General features: G+C 54.9%; 1 protein-coding gene and 1 pseudogene across 1 annotated transcript in view; one reads left to right on the forward strand and one right to left on the reverse strand.

Annotated features, from left to right (window-relative positions):
- The window catches only part of LOC136570728 (uncharacterized), a 2607743-nt pseudogene that overhangs the window by 978120 nt on the left and 1605335 nt on the right, over positions 1 to 24288 (reverse strand).
- Positions 1 to 24288, forward strand: part of LOC136570729 (uncharacterized) — a 2347277-nt gene that overhangs the window by 865875 nt on the left and 1457114 nt on the right.

The raw sequence follows: 24288 nt of genomic DNA on the forward strand, positions 1-24288 counted from the left end.
GGGAAGCATTCTCTGGGGACCCTGGGGACATGGCTCCCTCTGGCAGCTTTCCAAGTCTCCCCGTGCCTTCTCCAGGTGCCCGCCATGGTGAGGTCCATTCACCGATGGCTCCTGGCCAATGATTCTGCCCAGCACAGGCTGGACAAGGCCCTGCTGAATCTCACCAGAGCACACCCAGGTGACACAGTGCTGACGCTCCTGCGTGCGGCCCCGTCCTGTGACAGGTATGGGGCCCACCTGCCCAGAGGGCTCAGGCCTCCCCAGCCCATCACCCTGTACCGCCTGGCCCAGGTGTCTGAGCAACAGAGAGTTCCAGGGCCCTCTGGCTGCTGCCTTTCCCAGCCCTGGCACGTCAGCCCCCGAGCCTGCTGCCATGCTCCCTTGCCATCCCTCAGGGGCCTGTCCCCACAGGGCTGGGCTGCCTGGCTGCTGCTGGTCAGGCCCAGTGGGCGGAGGAAGAGCTGGCGGTCAGCCCGGGCCCCTAGGGATGCCCAGGCCACGGTGCTGTGTCTGAGACCCCCCTGAGACAGAGCTCTAACCCCGCAGAGCTGCCATCTCCATGTGGAAGACCATCATGTGCTCGTCCAGGACTGCAGAGCCAGTGCTGCTGATCCTCCTGGATGTGCTGGGCAGCTGGCCAGAGCGCAGCACGTGCACCTCCGATGGGGACAAAACGGGTGTCTTTGGCCTGGCTGTGAGTTTCTGCAAGTGGCCTTTGCTGGCCACAAGGCCGCCTCTCCAGCAGCTCTCCATCCTCCTTCCCCCACTGCATCTCCCTGCCTCAGGCACTGGCCTGAAACCTGGCCCAGGGGCAGCCTCAGGCCCACCAGGCCCTGTGCTCCCCCTGCCAAGGTCTCTGCGGGCCTCTCCCTGCCCTGCTCGGGCCCTGCCCCAGGGACACCTGGGCACTGAGCACTGTCTCGAGGGCCTTTGTCCCTTGCAGGCAACTGTGGTGATGTGGAAGATGCTCCAGGAGCCCCATGTGCCACGTGTAGTGACGTCGTATTTCCCCCAGCTATTTGTGCATCTGCTCTTCCAAGTGTTCTTCAGCACAGCAGAGATGCCAGAGGAGGTCGATGCCTTCTGGAAGGAATGCCTGCAAGAGCACGGCCTTGCCACCAGCCCCAACAGGTGCTCCATGCCAGTCCTCCTGTCCCTGCCACGTGGCCTGCCAAGGAGCCAGTGCTGCCAGGGTGACCTGGCCTTTGCTGTGCACACAGGTTTGCAGTGCAGAGCCTGAAGTCCCTGCTCTGCCGAAAGCAGTACAAGGAGGTGGTGGTGTCAGTGGAACGCAAGCGTGGCTGGGACACGCTGCTCTGTGCTGACAGCCGCCACTATGCCGTGGGTCTGCTGGCCAGGTGAGACTCCCCTTCTCCCCATTGCTCCCGGCATTTGTGCCCTGTGCCCGGGCTGTCCCACACAGTCCCCGTGGCCCTGGGTCACAGGGCCTTGTCACCAAGGGACGGCCAAGCAGACTGGAAAAGGCTGGGAGGGGAGAGAGCACAGGAGGAGACACCTCCTAAAGGGCCCAGGTCCCCTTGCAGGACGGTGGTGAAAGACCAGCAGGCTCTGCGAGCCTGTCCTTGGAGAGATTTGCTCAGGTTCCTGGTCCCTTTTTCGCCCTCCTAGGGAGATGCGCCATGCTTGTCTTGGCTTGGGTTCCAGTATTGCACTCCACCTCCTCTGGCTGCTCAGCACACAGGAGCCACACTGGGATCTGCCCGCCCTGGCGTTCCTTGTGGAGGTGAGCCGGGTGTGCAGCGCTGCCTGGCTGAGCTGCCTCCCAGCTCTCTGCCCTCTGGGAGCCGCAGCCGCCTGGGACGCTGCCCGCGCCCTGTGCTGCTGCTGCTGCTGCTGCTGCTGCTGCTGCTGCTGCTGCTGCTGCTGCCTGAGCCCAGCCCTGTGTGGCTCCAGGCTCCTGCCGGCCGGCTCCCCCATCACTGGCCTGTGCATTTCAGCTCCTCGAGTGCCTGGATGCCAGTGAATGTGGTGCCAGTGTTGTGAAGGTCTCTTCAAGGTACCTGCAGAGCGAGTGCAGGGAGAGGCGTCGCCTGGCGCTCAGGGCCCTGCTGGAGCTCATTGATGATCCCTCAATGGTGAGAAGGGGGCGGTGGCTGAAGCTGCACTGGGAACGCAGTCACTTGGCCTGGCCTGGGCTTGGGGCGCTGGGGCAGGTGCTCCCAGCTCTCCTGCCTCCCGCTTCAGCTGCCCGCGTGCTTCGGGACAGGCCTTTGGCCTCTGGGCCCTGCGGCAGCAGGATGGCCTTTCACAGACTTGTGTTCCGCACAGGCCGAAAGAATGTGCAGCCTGACCCAATGCCTCATGGACCTTCTGTGCGACAATGATGCAGAGATAGCTGGCATGACCCTCATCACACTCAGCTTTCTATTCCTGCACAAATCACATATTCTGATGTCAACCCCCATTGCCCTGCAGCTGGCTGAGGCGCTCCTGCCACACTTTGACCACGTAAGGCTCTGTGCCCCCAGCCACAGCCACTGGCTGCTGCCTGGAAACTGTGTGCCCTGTGCATTTCCAGCCCTGTGCCCAGGGGGGCCTGCAGGAGCCAATGCTGAGGTATTTTTTCTTTTTTTTTTCCTACAGGATAATAGCCAGGTCCAGCTGCTCTCCATCAAACTCTTCCGAGACATGATGGAGTATTTGGAAGAGAGAGAAAAACCTTTGGAAAGCCCTGTGCAACAGAGCTTGCTTGCACTCTTCTTCCACTGCCATGATGAGAATCAGCGTGTGGCAGAGGTGAGGACTCGTGGGCTGCTGCTGTTCCCCTGGCAGGGGGCTCGGCTGCCTCCTGCCCTGCGCCTGCTGGATCGCAGCCTCCTGCAGGCCATGGCAGGGGACGCGGGTGCCGTGCCCTGGGCTGTGGGGCCATCTCGGCGTCCCTGCTGCTCTCCAGGCTTCTCGGGAAGCGCTGCTTTGTGCGGTCAAGTTGATGAAGAGGAGGGATCTCAAGAAGCTGGTGAAGGAGCAGAAACTGTGGAAGTTCAGCGAGTGCCTGGTAAGGAGGGCCTGCAAGGCCCAGCCTCAGGCTGGAGAAGGCCCCTGAGGGCGGCGCTCAGCGTGCGGGCCGGGCAGCTGTGCCCCTGCCCGCTGTGGCAGCCAGAGGCGGCGCGGGCTCCTCTCCAGGCTCCCGTGGGCCCGAGCCGGGTGCCCGTGGAGCCCCGGCCCGGCAAGGCTGCGGGGCGGCACCACGGCTCCCCGGGCAGCAGCCGGCCCGCTGCCCCCTCCCCTCGGGACCCTTGGCCGGCGGCTGCTGGCCGCGCCTCAGGGCTGTGCGGGCAGGGGAGGCCGGGGCTGGGCGCAGGCAGTGCCCGGCCCAGGGGCTGAGCCCGCGCCAAGCCTTCCCTCCTGCCGCTCTCTGCAGCTGGCAGAGGACAGGAGCCGAGCGGCCGAGCACCTGCGCCGGGCCCTGCGCTACCTGCAGAGCCCACAGGAGCCCCTGCGAGAGGCGGCCATCAGCTTCATGGGTGAGCCACGAACCCGCGCTCCCTCCCCGGCCCGGCCCGCCGCAGCTCGGCCCCGGCCCCGCCTGCTGCCCCGGCAGCGCCAGCCGGGCCCGGCGCCGTGGAGCCCCGCCTGGGCTGGGCATTGCTGCTGCCGCCCTCTGGCAGCCGTGCCCTGGGGCGGCAGCGTGCGCCAAGGGCCGGGCTGAGCCCTGCCGGGCCAGCAGCCCGTGTGGCCACAGCGCCGGCAGCGCCGCCGGCAGGGAGCTGTGCCACTGCCGCCGTGACAGGCTCTGTGTTCACAGGCATGGCCGGGCGGCGCCTGAGGGGGCAGCAGCGAGAGCTGCAGCTGATCTGCACTGGTGAGTGAGGGCAGCGGGCTGGCAGCGGGGGCTGCCGGGGGGAGCTGCAAGCCCTGCCCTGGCTGCGGAGGGCTCTGCTCCCGTGGCCAGAGCACACTGAGCTTTCAGGGCCACGGGGGCCATTGGTGGCCCGCAGCTTCGGCCTGATCGCCTTGCTCCCTGCTCCCTCCTGGCCATGGCAAGAGCCGGCTGGCATGGCCCTTGCTGGGGGCTCTCCTCGGCTCCCCGCACATCCGGCTCTGACCCTGGCTCTGTTGCTCTCTCTTGCAGCCCTTGAAGACAAAACAAATGACATCAGCCTCGCCGTCGGAAGCCTGGCAATTCAAACCCTCTGCATCCTCAAGTCAGGAGAGCGGGCTCCCATCTCCAGCTTCCAGTGGCTCCGAAATCACCTGCGCAGGGCATGGAAGACACGGCCTCGTCTGTCACTGCTCGGCTGCCTGCCCTGCCGCAGCTCTGTGGAGAGCTGATCCCAGAAGCTCTTTTTGCTGGGGCCACCTGAGTCAGGAGGAATTTTCTTTTACTTCAAGAATGTTCTTTTTTTTTTTTTTTTTTTTCCTTTACCATGTAAATATAGACTGTGTTCTAATACACAGACTGCCAGGATCTTTCTTTTGCTGCTCAGGGTCCGCAGGGCCTAGGGGAAGAGGGGATAAAGGGTGCTTGTGCTCAGCCAGCTGCCCAGGTGTGCAGTGGGCAAGGGGAAATGGCCAGAAGGCCCTTGGCCTTTGGTGGTTCTGCTGAAGCCTTTGTGCTGCCCACAGAGCAGCTGGGCAGGGGCCGGAGCTGCGGGGATCCCTGCCAGAGCGCTGCCTGGAGATGGCCACAAGCCCTGTGCCAGGCAGGAAGCGCCATCCGTGCCCTCCTGCCCGTCTGCTGCTGGCTGCCTTGCTGAGGGCTCCCAGGTGCCTCTGCATGGGGCTGCTCTGGAGCTGCTGTGGGGCTGCGGCGCTGCTGCCGGGCAGCTTGGCCGTGCTGGGGCAGGGCCTGAGGGGCTGGGGCGCTGGCAAGCCCTGAGCAATGGGGCTGTCAGAGGCCACAAGCAGCCCCCTGGCAGCCGCCTTCTTCCTGCCAGAGCTGACTTGCCAGGCGGATCCTGGGCACTCTGGAACTAACAGCATCAGTGTTATTAGAGAATGAAAGTGATCAAAGATGTCTCAAGTCCCACCATTTCAGAGGTGTTTGAGGGGGAATTAAGGATTTGGGGACACATTCTGTGTGGGGTGCCCCTGTTGCTAAGAGGCAGGAATTTGGTCTCACCCTTCTTGTGTTGCTAAGAACTCCTCCCCCGACCCAAACCCACACTCCAGCCCTGGGATACCCTATAAAGCCCCATGGCCCTGCCTTTGCCCTGTCTTTCGGGGGTCAGAAATGGATTCTGGAGCTTTCTGAAACCCAGACCCGTCTCGTTTGTTCCCGGCACCAGCAGCTGCAGCCTCCCTGGACACCATGAACTCTGGAGAATGGGGGCAGCCAGTGGGGACAGGTCCTGGACTGCAAGATAAGTGTGTGTTCTGTTTGCCATCTGTCAGTGGTGGGGCAGTTATCTTCTGTTCATTGGGCAGTTTCTCTCTTCCACAACCAATCCTCCCTGTGGGGAGGTGTGTTCCATTAATAGGCCATTAATTATTAATTATCTTCTGGTAATGGGCCACTGAGTGTCACTGCATGGCTGATTAAATGACATCATCCCATTGGGAGATGCTCCGCCCAGGGGGAGGAGCCAAGCATTCCTACCTGGATAGAATCTGAGATTTGGAACACTGTAGGCAGCCTTTTCCTCCTGGATTCCCAGAGGAGCAGCTGTCTTTCTTCTCCATGGGATTCCCAGAGGAGCAGCCTTTTCCTACTGGATTCCCAGAGGAGCAGCTGTCTTTCTTCTCCACGGGTTTCCCAGAGGATCAGCCTTTTCCTACTGGATTCCAAGAGGAAGGAAGATTCCCAGGCCCATCTACAGCAGCCCTGGACCTTCAGAGGAAAACTCCACCCTTCTCCAGGATCCCTGCTCCAACAGAACCACACCTGGCACTGCAGGAGGGCTGCAGCCACCAGTGAATGGGACTGCTGCCAGCACCCTGACCCACAGGGTGTCACGTCCTGTTCTGACTCTGTCTGTGGTTTTTTTCGTTTGTACTACTGCATTTATATTTTTAATTTTTCCTAAAAAAGAACTGTTATTCCTATTCCCATATCTTTGCCTGAAAGCTCCTTAATTTCAAAATTATAACAATTCAGAGGAAGGGGGTTTACATTTTCCATTCCAGGGGAGGCTCCTGCCTTCCTTAGCAGACACCTGGCTTTTCAAACCAAGACAATAACAAAGTTACTTTAACACCACAGATAGAAAATCCATTTTAATCTCTGCAAAAAGCCAATATTATGTGTCCATAACAATAAACCTCTCGCTGAGTGATGGTAGATGTCAAAGTAACATTGATAAAAAAATATAGTTTTTATTTCTGTTGTTAATTAAGCTCAGTGAAATAGCTGCTTGTGTTAAAATGCCTGCTTGGATGGGATAACATCCAATGCACACAGGATGAGGACACCTGTACAGATCTGCCAACTATCAGCACTCCCTGTCTGAAGTGAGCTACACTTTGGTAACATCTCATGTTTCATGCATGCAGTGGGTGACCAGATTATTTAAAATGCTAATAAAATAAACAAGAAAGGTCATTTATGTTCCTCAAAATAACAACAATAACAACAACAAGTTCTGGTTTAATGAAAGGTGGAATCTGTTGCTCTTAAGAGCAAAGATTCATAGCTGGAATAAAGAGTGTTCAGCCCAGCTGTTTCTACGATGAGGCCGTATTTCATCCCCCCTGAAAGTCCTTCATGTTTCCACAGAAAACTGTCCCTGCACCGCCCAATGAATTCCATCACTTCAGCTGGCCAAACAACCACTGTGGTCAAGTGGGGGCTGAGCAGCTTCCAGGATGCCAAGCAGCTTCAGAAGCTTCATTTTACACCTCCTCTTCTCCCAGTGAATACCCACCACCACCATAACTGTGGACCCATAGCTATGGATCACTGGCCTGGCCAGCACAGGGCTAATGTTTGCATCAGCCAGGAGGAGCTGCTCTGCCTGGCTGTCTGTCTCAGCCTCAGCCCTGAGACCCCAAATGCTTCCATTCTGGCCCAATCCTTCCTGGTGCTGAGCATAAGAACTTGTGCAGACAAGAGCAGGGAGGGAATCTCACCAGCCGTTTATGACCTCAGCAACAAGACCTTGGTACCAGGCTGTTATCTGTAGCAGAAAGCAGCAGCAGAAAGGAGACACCAGATCACCAGCCCCAGGCCATGGCCCTGGTGCTGTCCTTACCAGTGATCAGTGTCTGCAGCTCTCCAGGAGCTCAGGGAGCAGGGATGCTCCTCACCATCTCATCTTACCCATGCACCCAAAGCCACGGCCAGCTGTGTGCTCCTGCCCACCAGCACATGCCAAGGCACAGCGTGGGATTCTTGGGGAGGTGTCCTCTGCAGGGCCAGGAGTTGGACTTGGTGATCCTTGGGGGTCCTTTCCAGCCCAGGATATTTTGTGATTCTAAGGCTTTGGCCAGCCCAGGTTTCAGCCACCTCCCTGATCCAGGTGTGATTGACCCCAAACCAGATCTTGCCTCTGTCTACCCTCCAGTGCAAGGAACATGTTGCATCTACCCCAGCCCCCCTGCTTGTGTCTGATGGATCATGCTGACCTTTTCATCATATTTCTTGGAGTATTATAAACATTATCTGAAATAAAATTTAAAAAAAAAAGAAAAAACAAACCAAAAAACCAACAAACCAGCCCAAAGGAAATCAATTTGGGTAATGATGGCCTTTTGTTCCAGTTTATCCTGCACCAAACTCCATAGATGGTAACTCTGAACATTTCCCAGGCCTTCACTATAGAGCTTGGAACTGTCTCTCTGATTTCTTGGTTGTTTCATGACAAGTGCATTTCTCCTATATAATCCCAGTGTTTTGCTTAGAAGCCATATTATAACTGGGAATCAATCTTCTTCATTTGAACATCTAGGACAGATTCACACATCATTTCACCATTAACTAGGATAGACTCAGCCTTGCAGATCTTTCAGGTTTCAAACCTGGCTGTGTTGTTTCAGTTCTTTGCTGCTGCTTGTGTTTTGTGAAAAAAAAAAATAAAAAAAATCAAATAACCAGACTTTGGGACTTTCTGTTGCGGCTTGAAGAAGAACACAGGTTGTTTCATCGCTGTTGTGAGACATGTGTTACCCAGCTCATTAATTCACAACAGTTCTTATTTTCTCTGCCTTTTTTCATGCTGATGTGATACATTTGTGAAGTCCAGGGTTGTACTGCAAGTGATTAATGCTGCAGTAAAGTCTGATAAACTGAGATTCCAACAAAAAAGTGTGAAAAATGTGACCTCTAAAGTTCTGAAAGTTCACATGTGACAAAACCCATAAATCACCCCAGAAGCAGTCATTATGGTGAGTTACTAACGTGATTATGCAGCTGCATTTGTCATCATTTCCCATTACATAGAGAATAAACCTGTCAGGCTGATTTATGGCAGAGGGCTCCACAAGATGGGAACTGGCACCTGTACTGTTCTGTGGAAAACGATGAGAAATGCTGTGTCTGCTCAAGTGCTGAATGGAAAAGGAAGGGGAGGGGAGATAACTGTTCTTGGGAGCCCCAGTGAAAGCCTTGTCTCTCTCCTCCTGCAGACCATGGCGCACAGAGCAGTCCTGGCTGGGCTTGTGCTGCTCATCTTCCTGTTCCCACTTTCCGTGGTGGACAGATTTCACGGGGATGGGCAGCAGCGTGCAGAGGAGATGAAACCGGCCCCCCCAGAGCCAGCTGAGCCTGGCTGGGGACCCTGGCTCCTGGCTGCCTTGCGCTACCTGCACCAGCTCTGGCAAATTGCTCAGCCGCTGCTCCTGCCTTTGGGCTGGTGGCTCAGGCGCAGAAGGGCAGCCACGAGGCAGAGAGCAGCGGCCCAGAGAGCTGAGGAAAAGGCCAGAAGGAGGAAGGTGGAAAGCGAGCGGAGAAGGCGGCTCCTTAGGAAGAGATTCAAAGACATGGAGCAAATGCGCCGGGCCACGAAAGAAATAGAAAAGCAAATGGCCAGGCTGATTGGAATGAATAGGGATACAAACAGGATGCTGAAGGTAGGCAGGGCAGGCTTTTGGAGGAGCACAGGCAGTGGCTGTGTGAAGAAAAGCTTCCTGCTGGAGATGCTCTCTGGGCCGGCCAAGGCGAGCCGCACATCTTTGTGAGCAGCCGGCGCACAGAGCTGCGCTTGCTGCCCAGCACAGCCCTGCGCCGGGGCCAGGGTCCGGGCTCCTGACACACCCTGCCCCTCTGCCCTCTCTCTCCTCACGGGATCTGTAGTAACTGCATCGATTTTAACCCTTTCCCATACAGAGCCTTTGCATCTGCTCGGAGGAAAGCACCATCTGAAGGCATCGGGCCAATGATTGGAGATTGATTCAAATTCTTCAATAGTTTTGAAATATTGAAAATGTTTTCTTTAAGAATAATTGTCTTTAGCAACATTTTCCAAACTTTTTATTACTATAATGCAGATTAATACTCTTGTAAGAGATCATAGATATTTTAATAATATGTAGGAATTAAATAATGGCACTTTTCCTTATATTACATAGAACTTATAATTCACCAAAGTTACCAAGAATTATTGCAGCTAACCAAAACTTAAGTATACTTTCTTTTTATCTAAACCAGCAAATGTTGCTTAATCTTCATGATCCAATAATTATTTTGTGTCTTGTTTAATATTCATATATCCGGTATATAGACTGTTGCTACGAATGCCTATAATCACAATTGGTTAATTTAAATTACACTCTCTGCCCTCCTGTCTCGGGAGGGTGACTTCCCTCAGGCAGCTGCAGTCCCTGTCAAGATGCAATAAAGGCAATGCCTGAACAAACGCTGTGTCTGTGAGTCTCCATGTTGGACTCAGGTGTCAGCTGTGGGGAATTCCTGACACAGGGGCACCACAGCAGCCCTTGGCCATGCAGAGGCTCCTTTCCTCCCCTGCAGCAGCTGCTCCTTTGGTGCTGTGATCCAGCCTCTGCTCTGCGCGATGCCAAATGCAAGAAAACCAGGAGTGCCACCACTCAGACTGTCACTTAGGTCCCGGCAGAGCTCAGGAGCCACCATGGCTGTGTAGGTGTGGAACCTGCAGTGGGCCATGACAGCAGGGACAGCAGGGACAGCAGGGACAGCAGGGACAGGGGGACACAGCACAGCAATCACAGCCCGGCTGCCCTGGGACAGGCCCGGCAGGCGGACAGGACACGGGGCAGGCAGGAGTCCCCATCCTCTCTGTGCCCGCCTGAGCACAGGGACATAAGGGACAGGGGCAATGGGGACACAGCCGGCCCCTCTCCTCTGGGAATATCCCACCTGCCCAGGGGCCCTGACAGAACGCAGGGGCTGAGGCTCTGCAAGGGGAACCCAAGGCTGAGCAGGAGGACCTCCAAGTTACATCTGCCCACATTCTGCATGCAAACTGCTGCGTGGAGGAGAAAACCAGAGGGGCCTTGCCACAGCAGATCCCATCTGAGGGAAGGTGTTCTCTATTCCTGCACACGGGTGCCCCATGCAACATGGAGCACATGAATGCACTTTGACACCAGATTCTCACCCCTGCTCGAGCGCTCTGGCACAGCAGGAGCGGCCATTCCCTAATAACACATGGGTTTGCAACTCTTGTGCAAAGCAACACAAATTGTCTCTCTCCTCCTGCAGACCATGGTGTCCAAATCAGTCCCTGCCCTGCTGGTGCTGCTCCTCTTCCACTTCCCACGGCCCGTGGTGATCAGTTGGGATGAGGATGCAGAGCTGGGCAAAGAGGGCCTGGAGCAGGCTACCCCAGAGCCACCCGAGCCTGCCTGGGGACCCCTGCTCTGGGCAGCCGTGCAGCAGGGGCCCTACTGGGCTGCTGCTGAGCTGCTCGTCCTGCCTTTCTTCCTCTGCCTCAGGCCCAGAAGGGCGGCCATGAAGCAGAGAGCAGCGGCCCGGAGAGCTGAAGAAGAGGCCAGAAGGCGCAGGATGGAAATGGAGCAGAGAAGGCTTCGCTTCCAGAGGACGTATAAAGACTTGAAGGAGCTGTGGAGGACCATGAAGATGATCAAGAAGAGAATGGCCAGGCTGATTTGAATGAACAGCAAGGTGAGCTGCTTCCTGCTGTGAAGCTGAACTCATTGTGTTCAAGTCAGATTTCCTCTGCATGGATGTCACTGTAGTCAGATGAGAAATTGGCCCCTTAATTTGAGTGTAGTGGTGCATAGAGCTGTAGTCTAATGTTTTAATGTAGCTGACCTGTGCCCTGATAGCAAGGGGTGTTTAACAAACCTGGTATTGCCAGAAGGCTTTTGTTACTCTCAGACTGTGCTCTGCACATGGAGCAGCAGAAGAATTAAGGCCAAATCCTCCCTCAGGAACTGGAGGATATCAGATGTGGGTAAGGAGCTTTTGTAAGGGAGAATTGACTGTTCTTCTCTTCCACCAGGTGACCCTGTGCTCCAACACGGTTATGGAGTTCTACCAGAGAATGCTGGTGCACCTGGAGTAATAAAGCCTCTGATAGGCCTTATCATAAAGCAGAGCAATAGGGCTCAGGAGCTCAGTCCCAGAGTAGGGACCGGGTGCCCGAAGCTCGCTCGCTCATGCCAACGCCATGGGGCTGCCATCCAGCGAGCATGGTGATTATCAGCTCTATAGTGATTGCAAGCTCTTAGGATTTCAGCTTTGCTTGCTAGGTAGTGGTGCCCCGGGCTTGAGGCTGCAGCAGACGGAGAGAGAGGAGAAGGAGAAGGCGCAGGCTGTTCCACGGAGATGGCTTTATTTGGGGAGGTCCGTGAAGGGTCTCTGCTCTTCTTCTTTCTCCCCTAATGGGGTACAGTATGCTTCTTTTATAGGGTTGGAAAGGATCCAAGCTTGACCAATGGTAAGGGGTTAACATGACATTGCCTTATAGGGTTACAGAGATAGGTTAAGGGTAGAGGACAGGGAAACAGGAATTTTCTTTTGCTGTTTCAGCATTCCTATTGTTCATATTCTCCATGGTGCTTTTCCCAAACTTATGGGGTTTACTACACTGGGGAGAACTGGGACCACACTGGGGGCAACTGGAAGTGAGTGGGACCATGCTGGGAGGGACTGGGATCATATGGGGAGGGACTGGGACTAGAGCAGGGGCAACTGGGTTCAACTGGGACCATCCTGGGAGTGTCTGTAACCATAGGGGAGTGATGGAAGCACACTGGGAACAGCTGGGCCCATGCTGGGAGCAACTGGGATCACACTGAGGGCACTGGCATCAGACTGGGAGTGACTGGGAGCAACTGGGATTAGACTGCAAGGGACTGGGATCATACTGGGAGTGGCTACACTCATAGTGGGATTAGAGTGGGTGTGATTGGACCCTGATTAGGGGTTACTGGGAACTACTGGGCCCATGCTGGGAGACAACTGGGGACGTAATTAGAGCAACTGGGAGACAACTGGGGGCACATGAACAGTGCTGAGGTGACTGGAGTGCCTGGCAATGACTGCCAGAATGTTCAGGGCAACTGGGATAGACTGGAAGGGTCTGAGACCATATGGTTGTGGGACTGGGAGCAGACTAAGACCAGACTGCGAATGTGCTGGGGGAACTGGGAACACACTGGGGGCAAGTGGGAATGACTGTGGCCCTGCTGAGAGAGACTGGGATCATACTGGGAGCGCCTAGGACTATGCTAGGGACAACTGGGAGAACTGGGAACACACTGGATGAAAGTGGGAGGAACTGGGAGCAACTGGGACCATGCTGGGAGAAAATTGCATCATCATAAGGAAGGACTGGGAGGGACTGACCTCCTCTGGGAGTGACTGGGATCATGCAGGGAGGCAGGGGAAGTGACCAGGATTATACTGGGAGTGCACAGGCCCATACTGGGAGTGACCAGGCTCATAGTGGGAGCGCCCAGGAAACTGGAAGCACATGGGGGATCAACTGGGCTCATACTGGGAGCAGCCAATGCCGGCTTCGGGACCCCCAGATATCCCCCCGAGGGCCATCTGCGGCTCAGCTTTGGAGCCCTGCCAGCTGCAAACATCCCCCCCAAATAACCCCAAACCCAGGCACCCCCCGGGATATTTGAGCCGCGCTCCCCCAGCCCCGGCACCTGCAAAATGGAGGGCGATGCTTCCGGGGCTGCGGCGACTCCAGGGAGCGCCCGGGCCACGAGATTCTCCCTCTCCTCTTGTGCTGCGGCCGCTCGGCCTCTTCCTCCCTCCCTCCTCCTCCTCCTCCCGCGTTCACAAAGGCCGAACTGTGAGGGGAAAGGGGACAGGGAAAGGGCGGGAACCGTGAGGGGAAAGGTGGCAGGGAAAGGGCGGGAACCGTGAGGGGAAAGGGGCGGGCTCAGGCCAAGGGCCGCAACTGTGAGGGGACACTCTGGGAGGCGGCACCCTGCAAACAGAACTGCAATGGACTGAACATGAACGAGAAAGAAACCAGTAAGTCTGAGAGTTTTATTTGCTATCAAATACATCCCACACACCCAGCCCCACACAATCCCCATCCCACCACTCTAATTGAGATCCCACTTCTCCCAATCTTCTCCCAGCCCCATCTCAGCCTGGTGGCTGACGAAATCGAATTTGGTATGGCACTGAGTTCTTTTGAGGTGGGTTTGAGCCCTTTTAGGATAAGATTGAGCTGTTTTCACTGGGATTTGAGTGGTTTTGAGGGGACAGATCCATCCCTCTTGGCTTCTGGAGTGGAAACACATGGAGAAGAGAAAAAAATTAACGTGAAATTAAAAGTAGAAGTAGCCAGGTGTGTTCCTAACATGGATCACAGGGAATGTGAGTGACCAGGGCTGTGCCCAAAGTGCCTCCTCCAGTGGGGGATGGAGCTGCAGCAGCGCACGAAGCTCTTCCCGCACTCGGGGCACTCGCAGGGCTTCCCTTAGCGGTGCCTCCGTTGGTGTCGGGTCAAGTTGGAGCTGCAGGAGAAGCTCTTCCCACACTGGGGACACTCATAGGGCCTCTCCCCGGTGTGGATGCGCCGGTGGGTGACGAGGGTGGAGTTGTACTTGAATGCCTTCCTGCAGTCTGGGCATTGGAAGGGCCTCTCCTCTGTGTGAATCCGATAGTGCAGGAGGAGATGGGAGCTGGTCAGAAACCTCTTCCTGCATTTATCACACTCGTAGGGCCTCTCCCCTGTGTGGATGCCCCGGTGGGTGATGAGGGTGGAGTTGTGCTTGAATCCCTTCCCACAGTCGGGGCATTGGAAGGGCCTCTCCTCTGTGTGACTCTGATAATGCAGGAGAAGATGGGACCTGGTCTGAAAGCTCTTCCCACACTCGGAACACTCATAGGGCCTCTCCCCTGTGTGGGTCCTCTGGTGCTTGATCAGGCTGGAGCTCCTGCTGAAGCTCTTCCCACACTCCCCACACTCATAGGGCTTTTCCCCAGTGTGGATCCTCTGGTGGCTGATCAGGCTGGAGCTCGCGCTGAAGCTCTTCCTACATTCCCCACACTCATAGGGCTTCTCCCCCGTGTGGGACCTCTGGTGCACGATCAGGCTGGAGCTCTGGCTGAAGCTCTTCCCACACTCCCCACACTCATAGGGCTTTTCCCCAGTGTGGATCCTCTGGTGCACAATCAGGTGGGAGTTCCACGTGAAGCTTTTCCCACACTCCATGCATGTGTGGGGCTTCTCCCCATCATGGAGCTGCTCATGGAGCACCAGCTCCGAGCTCTGGCTCCATCTCCGGCCGCCTTCCCGGCCCAGGCTGGCTCTTTCCCCCTCACATCCCCGCCATCTGCGTTTGCAGCCCCTCCTCGTATGGCATCTCCGGGGCTTTTCCTCCCCGTTGGCTTCCTGTGCCGTGGAGCCGCTCAAAACGGCCTCTGCCACCAGGTTCTGCCGCGGGCATTTGTCCTCCCTGCTCTCCATGCTCAGCTCCTGCTCTGGGCGAGGAAGGACAAGGACAGCATGGGATTTGCCTCCGTGCCACAGGCAAGGGCATCGAGATCCCCCCAGGCCATCTCTGGGGACGCACTGCCCCCTCTTGGCTCTCCCCATTTCGGGATGCCGGGGCTGTTTGGGCTCCCGGGCTCCCTTCTCCCCTCATTCTCTGCTCTGCGCTGCAGCGGCTCCAAGGAGTCCCCCCTGCCCCTCTCCAGGCTCTTGAGGCTCCCGCCAATGGCGGCGCTCCCCCCTCTCTGGCCTCCCCACTTTGGCCTCCTGGGGGACACAGGGCTCTGCTCCTCCAGGCTGCCTCTGCCGGCAGCCGCCACCGCCACCCCCCGATGTCCCCCCGAGGGGCCTTTTCCGCTCAGCCTTGGACTTCTTCATTCTCCAAACATCCCCCCAAAAACCCAACCCAGGGACCCCCCGGGATATCCAGGCCGGGCTCCCCCTCCCCACTCACCTGCGCCATGGGGGGGGCGATGATCCCACAGGTGGGGGCTGCGAATTCAGACAGGGCTGGAGACCGCGTGGCTCCCTCAGCTCAGCCTTGATCCGCCTTTGTCCCTCCTCTTCCTCCTCCTCCCGCTCCTCCTCTGTCTTATCTCCACCTCCCTCTCCCCCTCACCCCGCCTCCTTCACTGCTCTTTCTCCTCCTCTTCCTCCTCTTCCATCCCCCCTCCTCCTCCTCCCCTGTCTTATCCCCACCCCCCATCTCCTTTTCCATCCCGCCCCTTCCATCCCTCCCCCTGCTCCTCCCCGCTAACCCCGCCTCCTCCTCCCCCTCCATCCCTGCCCTTTCCTCCCTCCTCCTCCTCCCCCAGCAGCAGCCACACCCTCGGTGCCCCGTTCCCGCAGCCCTCGCAGCCCGCGGCAGCAGCGGCGATGGAGCCGGGACAGGTCGGCATGGGCAGCGCGGGGCTCTCGGCTGCTCCCAGCTGCTGCGGGCGAGGGGAACCCGGCCCGGGCCAAAGGAGAGGCAAACTGGGCAAACTGGGGGCAGATCACAAAGCTAAGGATGCAGCAGAAAATGGAGCTGAAAGAGTTATTTTAATATTAACTCCAAACGAGGAAAAACTGGAAATTCCAAAGTTTAGGGAAGCCAAGAAAAAAGAATTAAACAAGATAGGAAATGAACAAGATAAATCAGGGAAATAGAAACTTCTACATGGAAGACAATTACTTAATAAAATGTGCTTACTAGGAAAATACTAGAAGACGTGCATCAGAAACCCCACTGGCGTACTCAAGCTTTGTGTGATCATTTTTTAAGGAATTTTGGGTGCACTGGGATTTTTGGTGTAGCAAAGCAAGTAACTGAAAGATGCTTAATTTGCCAAAGGATAAATAAAAAGGTGATGAGAAAAACAACATTAGGAGGTCATGAGTTAGCTCGTCGACCATTTCAAAATATCCAAGCAGAAGTTTAGATTTGTTAGGTTCTGGATTTATTTGGAAAAAAACCCATTTAATCTAGAAGAAAGAGAATATGCCATATGTTAGACAGGAGATTTTAGGAGAATAAAAATCTTTGAAGTATCAGAAACACCCGAGGAAAAAACCAAGAAAATAAAAAGGGGAAATGAAAGGGAGGGGAACAAGAGGAAAAGTCAGAAAGAGAGTGGGATCCTCTGCAGCTCTTGCCCCCTCCGTTCGCGGCCGAGGCGCCTGTCCCGGGTCCCGGCTCGCTGCCCGCCTCAGCTCCGCCTGCCCCGGTTTCCATCCCAGGTGCGGGCTCACTGCCCAGGGCAGCTCCACCTGCCCCGGCGCTGGCGGTGAATTTGTGTGCCCTGGCCCCACTGCCCGGCCCGCGGCCGCTCTGCCGGCCATGCTGGGGAAGATGGGGGTTGCTCTGTCCTGCCGCGTGGGCCGAGGTCACCGCGCCGACCGCACCGAGGGCGGGTCCCAGCCATCCCATCCCCGGCTGCCCTGCCCGTGCCAGCTGCGCTGGGCACCGCCGCTGCTGCTGACGGGGTCTCCCACCTGCCTTTGCTCTGCCAGGAGCTGCCGGATCAGCCGCCATAAGCCATGTGGGGGCTGCCCACGCTCCGGCTCGGCCTCCACGGGAAGATCCCCCTCTGGCGATTCCGGCAGCAGACCCTGCCCACACTCCGACCGAGCCTCGGCGGGATATCCTCCCCTGACCCCGTCCTGCTCTGAGTTACGTCCCCTTGGTAACCACAGCTCCTGCTGTTCAGGGAAAATCCCTCTCTCTACAGGAAGCACCTTATCGAAACACTAGGAGCTCAGTTAAAAGGCAGCCCTCTCCAAATTCTTTCTCAAAACACGGGAGAAAGGCTACAGAAGGTAAAAAAGTGAAAGAGTTAGATGAAGGGATTGCTCTATTGCCGTTAAGAGAGGTTCCCATGGCAGGGATGCGCTGCCCCGCCCCGCGGGAGCCACTGGCGCCCCTGCCGGCCGTGCCCGGAACTGCACCCAAGGGGAAAGCGCCGCAGCCGAAAGGCCGGGACCGGCTCCGGGCTCTGTTTGTTGTCACTGCCGGAGCTGTTTATACACACTACTATTATTATATTATACACACTAGTAAAGAACCGTTATTCCTAATCCCATATCTTTGCCTGAGAGCCCCTTGATTTCACTATCCTAAAAATTAAGAGGGAGGGGTTTGCATTCTCCATTCCAAGAGAGGCTTTTTCTGCCTTCCCAAGCAGACACCTGTCTTGTAAAGCAAGACAAGCACCCACAGGCACTGAGGGGGGCTGCAGGAGGGGCAGAAGAAGGCCCTGCAGCACTTGGGCACAAAGGCCCAGCAGATGAATGCAAGAAGGGAGCAGCAAAAGGCCAAGCTGAAGGCAAAGGCCAGGGCAGAGCTCCTACAGCCCCTGAGGGATCAGCCCCAGGGCCCAAGGGGGCCCCAGCACCCAGGGCACGGGCTCGGCCACAAGCACCCGGCAGAGGCATTGCCCTCCTCGGCAGGGCACAGCCCACCCAAACAGCCCCCGGCAAGGAATCAGGGCTCCAGCTGCAGGGCACAAGGACACTGCAAGCAGAGACAGCAGCACCCTCAGGACCAGCAAGTCCACCCCGTGATGGACATGGATTGGCAGGGCTGTCACAGCTCCCATCACACCAGGGACCCTCCACACTGGAGCCCTTGAGAACATTCAGGTGGGTCTGCATTGAGAGGAGGCATTTTCTGATGGACACAGGGGCCTCTCAATCTGCTCTGAATCTTAGACCTAAAGGGGAAAATAGTAAAGGAATATTTTAATTTTTAAGGGAATGAGTGGGAAAGATGAGCAGGTATGATTTGTTCAACCACTATTAGAAGCTGTGGGGGATAGGTTTGAAATAAATGAATTTCTTTTTCTTCCTCCTGTGATTGTAATTAACTAGGAAGGAGTTTGAGAGCTGGATTTTAATACTGTAAAAAGGGATACAGAGGCTAGTTCTGTTGTACCTCTGTGTCAAAAGTCTGACAAGGCCTATGCTGAAGTGAACCCAGAAGTGTGGGCAGCCCCAGGGAAATACAGAAAATTAGATATGGAGCCTCTACAAATTAAAGCAACCAGGACAGGCAATACCCTGTTCCAAGAGAGGGAAGGAAGGGCTCACAGCCTGGTATTGAGTCCCTGTTAAAGGCAGGGCTTTTGGAGCCAAGGATGTCTCCCTACAACACTCCTATCTTGCCAGTCAACAAACTGGATGGATGGACACAAGGAGGAAACACAGAATTTTCAAGTGTTAAAATTAAGATTAACTGAGGCGAGTGGCCTGGGCCTTCCAGACAGGGAAAAAGAATTTGAATTATAGGTGGACGTTAAACAGGGTCTTGCCAAAGGAATTCTTGTGCTAAAATGTTTAACCCAGTGGCCAGAGAGCAGCCTCATTGTCTGCAGAATTGTGCAGCCACAGCTTCCGTGGGAGCAGAGGCTTGAAAACTGATGATAACAGGAGGATCTCCTAGAGTTCAAGTCTGGCATCAAGTTAAAGCTTTGACAACCAAAAGAGCCTCTAAATGGATGAGCAGGGCTCGGTTATTACAGTATGAAACTTGTTCAATGGCACAGGAGGATTCAGAACTGAGGACAGGGCAAGGGTTTAACCCAGCTCCTGTTTGAACAGCCTGGAGAGGGGCTGGCAAGGAACCCAGGACTGCACTCAAGGGACAGAGCTCCCGAGCCAGGCTGGGAGAGATTGATGGGACATTCCCTGGCCTGAGGGAGACAATGTGTTTGTGGATGGCTCTGCAAGGGCAGCAGAAGGGAAAAGAGCTACAAGACAGGCTGTTATTAAGGGGGGGGAATCAGACAAAGCGCAGGTCACCGCCCCATGCTCAGCTCAACCCGCGGAGCTGTGGGTGCTTGTAAGAGCCTGGCACTGAAATGCCCTGAGCAGGAAGGCTTCAATATCTTCTGCTGACACCATGGCACCTAACAGGGGGCAAAAGCAATTCTGACTGCTTCAGCAATCACTGGATCACTTATTAACCTATTTCTAAAACAAATAATTCAAAGATAATGGATTGTGGAAGCAATAGATTCAGATGGGGAACTCATTTTACAGGAAAGACCCTTTAGGGGGTTATGGCAGCTTTAGGAATACAATGGGACCTCCATAACCCCTGGCAAGCCCAGAGCTCGGGTTGGGTAGAAAGAATGAATAGGGAAATAAAGAAACACCTTTGGAAGCCGGAGATGGAATCCAAGATGCCATGGGTACAGCTTTTGCCATTGGCTTTGGCAAGAAAAAGAGCCAGACCCAAGGCAGATATTCAATTATCTCCCTTGGAATTCAAGTCTGGAATTCCTTACCTGGGCAATTCTCCACCTAGTGCAGGGTGGAAATAAGGGATGTAAATTTAAGGCAGGCTGTAGCCAGAATCCTGTCTCCTGTGGAATCTCTCCCCCAGGAAGCTGGGCTGGCACAGAGCCTGCCCTGGGACTTTGCTGTTGCCAACACCCAGCCAGGACATCGGCTCCTGCCTAAGGAGTGCAAAGCAGCACCACTGGTGGCCAAGGGGCCCACGCCAAGTGTCCCTGAGGCCAGAAACAGCCGCCAGCACAGCTGAGCACGGGGGGACCCCTCAGCCTGGCCTCAGGGGCTCTGAAGCCCCGGAGATTTGCACTTCCCGCCTGCAGCAGGACCATGGGAGCCGCCCCCGAGCCTGCCCTGAAGGCAACGCAGCAGCAGCCAGGGCTCCACAGCGGGCCAAGCCCCTGGGCCTGCCCACAGATCCTCTGCTCAAACCCTCGGGAATCCTGGCCACCCTCCTCTGGCACCTCCAGCCACTGCGGCCAAGCCTCGCTGCCACTGCTGCAGCTCCAGCGCTGGCTGGGCCTGCACTGCCACAGCTGCTGGGGAGCACCGCGGCACAATTCCACTCTGGGGCTCACTCACACCCACACTCTGGGCTGACTGCGACTGCATTGCTGCAAAATGCACCCATTCTGCTTCTTTTAAATCTTATTTCTCTGCTCAGAAAGGTTTCTCTACTCAAAGGTTTGCCTTTGGGAAAGAAATTTTAAAGGTTTTATTTAAGGGGTTCCCAGTCTCTTCGGATGTTAAACTCATCTCCACCACTCAATGGAGACGAGTTTAACATCCGAACAGACTGGGAATAGCCCAAAAGACACCCACAGAGATAACGACCAGCAACAAAACATCAACGCCCCGCAGCAAACAGCAACCAACAGCTGCCCCAGACACTGCCCCCGCACAGCTGGAGACACCTGGTCTGGAAAAGGCTGAGAAGGAAATCCAGGAGTGTGGACGGAATTCACATCAGAGGGAAAGAAATCCGAGTCTAATAGGAAACCAAATACTAAAAACTTACACGACTTGGAAGCAATGAACATTAAAGCAGTGGATTTAGATTGGTTCAGACTACGTAAAGTTTAGGAAAAATCGAGTAAAACTGACATGTCATGGAATGATTTTTTCTGCTCAGCCGGGCTATGTGTGGATGAAAGTATTTCTGTTGCCCATCCTGGCCAGAACCAAGTAATGCCTTGACTCTCTCACACTAAAGAGATTCTTGGAGAGTTTTTGTTTTCCCTACAGTTTCAGTGATAAGATTACAACATGAGAAACATTTTTTATAATAATCCTACTTTATATTGTCAGGTAGGTTTGGGACAGAAGGGTGAGAATCAATTTTTGGTCTGGGTTTTTCCATGTTCGCCTTTATGTTGCATTTTGCAAAATTGAAGAGCTTTAACCGTGATACTTTTAACTCTTAAATAGTTAATACTTTTTTTAAAAAAAGCAGATTCCGGGGGGCCATATGTGACTCACCAGATGGCAGCCCTGGAAGAGAAGCTTTGGTTCTAGTCAGCCAGGAGAGGAGCTGTAGAAATGCAAATTAACACTGCTGGGCAAAGCCTGGCCAATGTACCTGGGTCTCTTGCCTGGGGCAGGAATTGGGCTGATTCCCCCTGCCCCTCACCCCGAGCTCTGCCTGCTTGCACTGATGGAATTTGCACAGCTCAAGGCAGAGCCCGGGGTGAGGATATCTGACCCTGCAACAGAAACGGGTGAAGCTGCAAAGGGGAACAGCAAATGGAGAATGTTGGGAAAACTTCACTATAAATAAATGGGGGGGAATCATCCCTCTGCCCACTCCAACGTGTGCTGTCACTGTCTATGTTATATAGGGTGGATTAGAGCACTGAGATGTTCTTGCTACCACAAGTTCCAGGAAATCAGTTGGGAATCCAAGTATTTGATGATTTAATTAGAGAAAAATGGTCAATTGATGCAGCCCTGGCTGGAGAGAGCGGCCAAAAATGGGGAGAAGATGAACGGCCAGCAGAACAAATCCTACAACACCATGGACCAGCCCCTGGGAACCCAAAACAATTCATATCAGGAGCCACAGAACCCATTTCTCATTTCAATGGCACCATTAGATTACAAGCTGCCCTCGGAATAACCACCCAGACAGCTCCAGCTCCTGACCTTCCTGCTGAGCAATCCACTGAAATGAGGAACACAACATTTCACCATGGGATGGGATCAGATCATCTGTTAGCAGAGAAAAGAGGAGTTTGTGGAAAATCAAATGACACAAACTGGTCTTGGCAAATAGATGACAAAGCAAAAGTGGTGAAACAGATAACAAAGGAAACAAAAAAGCAGCTCATGTACCAGTCCAAACGTGGAAAGGATGGGAATGGGACATGGTTTTGTGGTTCCCTGGCAGACCATGGGTTAAACGAATGCTGCTTCTGCTCTGATGTGCTACAGCACCTCTCACCTTTTTACCATGCTCCACACCTTGAGAGTGCAGCTCATTCAGCAGCTGAGCGAGGGGCCAGGGGCTTGTAGATAAGGAAGTACCGGGCGAAACCACCAGCTTCAATAAATGTTATTAATTAACATGGACTGCTGCTCGCAGAAAGTCCCGCTACATTCCTGAACGTCGAGAACAAAAAAAGACTTAACAGAGCCGTGAATATCGGCTGTTCTACAAAAGTAGGGGTGCACATTAACGAGGACGTGCAGTTGGCAGATCGGGAGGTCTGAACCTTCCAAGTACCTCAGGCAGTGGGCAAAGGGAGAGGGAGATGAGCCGGGAAAATGAGGATAAAAAGGAGGCTGCGAACTACAACAATGGCAGAGAGCGCACGGCAAATGCCCCACGGCCTCTCCCTCTGCTCAGCAATAAAGTCACTTGTACAGGACTCCTCTGTCTCCTCGGGGCACAGACAGAAACCTCCGGCCACGTGAATTTCCCCGCACAGCCGCGGGCACGGGGCAGCCGCCTCTGTCCCAGCCACAGGAACCGGGCCGAGCCAGCGCTGCTCCGGCAGCGGCTCCTGCCGAGGCAGCGGCCGCAAGGAGACCGCGGGCAGCCGCTCCCGCAGCGCCCTCACGGCAGCGGCACCACGGGCCGGACACGGCACAAGGAACCCGCCTGAGCCCCCTGCCGCCCCCGAGGCCCGCAGCGAGCCCCGAGCCCCCGCACAACCCAGCGCGGCTCCCACCTGCGCTGCGGCCGCCTCCCAGCTCCGCCGCCGCCTCACCGGTGGGTCCCGGTCGCTCCCAGCATGGTCCAAATCACTCCCGGTAGGATCCCAGTTGCCCCCGACACGGTCCCAGCGGCTCCCAGTCATGCCCTGTATGGTTCCTTTCACTCTCAGTCCGTCTCAGTAAGAGCCCAGTGTGGCCCCAGTCACTTCCAGTATGAGCCCGGTCACACCTTACCCGATGCCATTTGCCCCCGCTGTGGTCCCAGTTGCTCCCAGTATAAGTCCAGTCACCTCCAGTTTGATCCCAGTTACTCCCAGACACTCCCAGTACGATGCCAGTGTCCTAGGGTGACGTTATGATGCTTGTATCCCCATTCATGTGTTCTGTTAATGTTGGATATTATGTTCTGTACCTTTAAGACCGGCTCTGAAGAGGGAAAGTTTTGTTTTGGTTTTCTTATCAGCCTGGCGGGACACAGAGACTGCAGCTTTGGCTTTTGCTGCTTTTGCTTTTCGCTTTGCTCTCTCGCTCTTGCTTGCTTCGCTTCTGCTTGCTTTTGCTCATTAGCTAGTTTAGCTAAACTGTCCAATTTCTTCCTGGACTGTTTCTCCTTTCCTTTTTCTGACTATTTCGAACCTGCTCCGGACCGGGACCTGGGAAACTCCAAAATCCTGCACCTTCTGGCCTGCAGCAGCAGCCCCAGCGCCGGAGGGACTGAGAACAGAGTGACCACCCCCAAGAGAGACTTTCTGAATTTGTCATCCTTTTTCAGTGTTGCCATCCGGTATTGTTCATTTTGTGTGCTGGGGGGTGCTGTGCTTGTTAAATAAACAGGTTCTTTCCACTTCTCTCTGAGGAATCCTTCCCGAACCGGTTGGGGGGAGGGACCGTGTGGGTTTGCTTACTGGAGAGGCCCTCATTTGGAAATTCTCCTCCAAATTTGCCCTAAACCACGACAAAATCTTGGCGTCCAACGCTGGGAGAGAGTGAGTGGAAAAACCCTGTTTTGAGTGTATTTTGGTTGCCATTACTCTCTGTTTGTTTGAAGCAGTTAATAGCCATGCTTTTTGAATTCATGATGAGTGTTGGGGTGAAGGCTTGCATGTGCTTCTGGTCCCTAGGGTTTTTCGAGATTTTAATACCTCTGTGGTCCCTAGGTTTATTTTCCTATCCTGAAATATTTCTAGTATTGTCCCTCATACGTAGTTTTTACAGTAGAGGGGCAGTGACCAGAATAGCTATCCTGCTGGGCTTGATGGCAATGATGTGCAAGAAGTTTATAAACATGTTGGGGTCTGCTCCAGGTATGAATGGTTCTTGGCTATGGTTATTTGTCCAGTTTGTTAGAGGAGGAGCAGCAGGGAATGAGGCTTTTCAGCCTTTGCTTTCCTTCTTCTCCTATGAATCGGTTGCATCAGTAGTAAAGGATGTTCAGTTTCCCCTGAATGTTAAAGAAACCATCTTTCTTGTATTCAATCTGGTAGCCTTCTTCTATACAGTCTGCTGTTTCTCCAGAATGAGGGCTGAGATTTCTAGACAGACTGATGAGGCCCCTGAC

This window comes from Molothrus aeneus, unplaced genomic scaffold (assembly GCF_037042795.1).
Source record: "Molothrus aeneus isolate 106 unplaced genomic scaffold, BPBGC_Maene_1.0 scaffold_36, whole genome shotgun sequence".
Lineage (NCBI taxonomy): Eukaryota > Metazoa > Chordata > Aves > Passeriformes > Icteridae > Molothrus > Molothrus aeneus.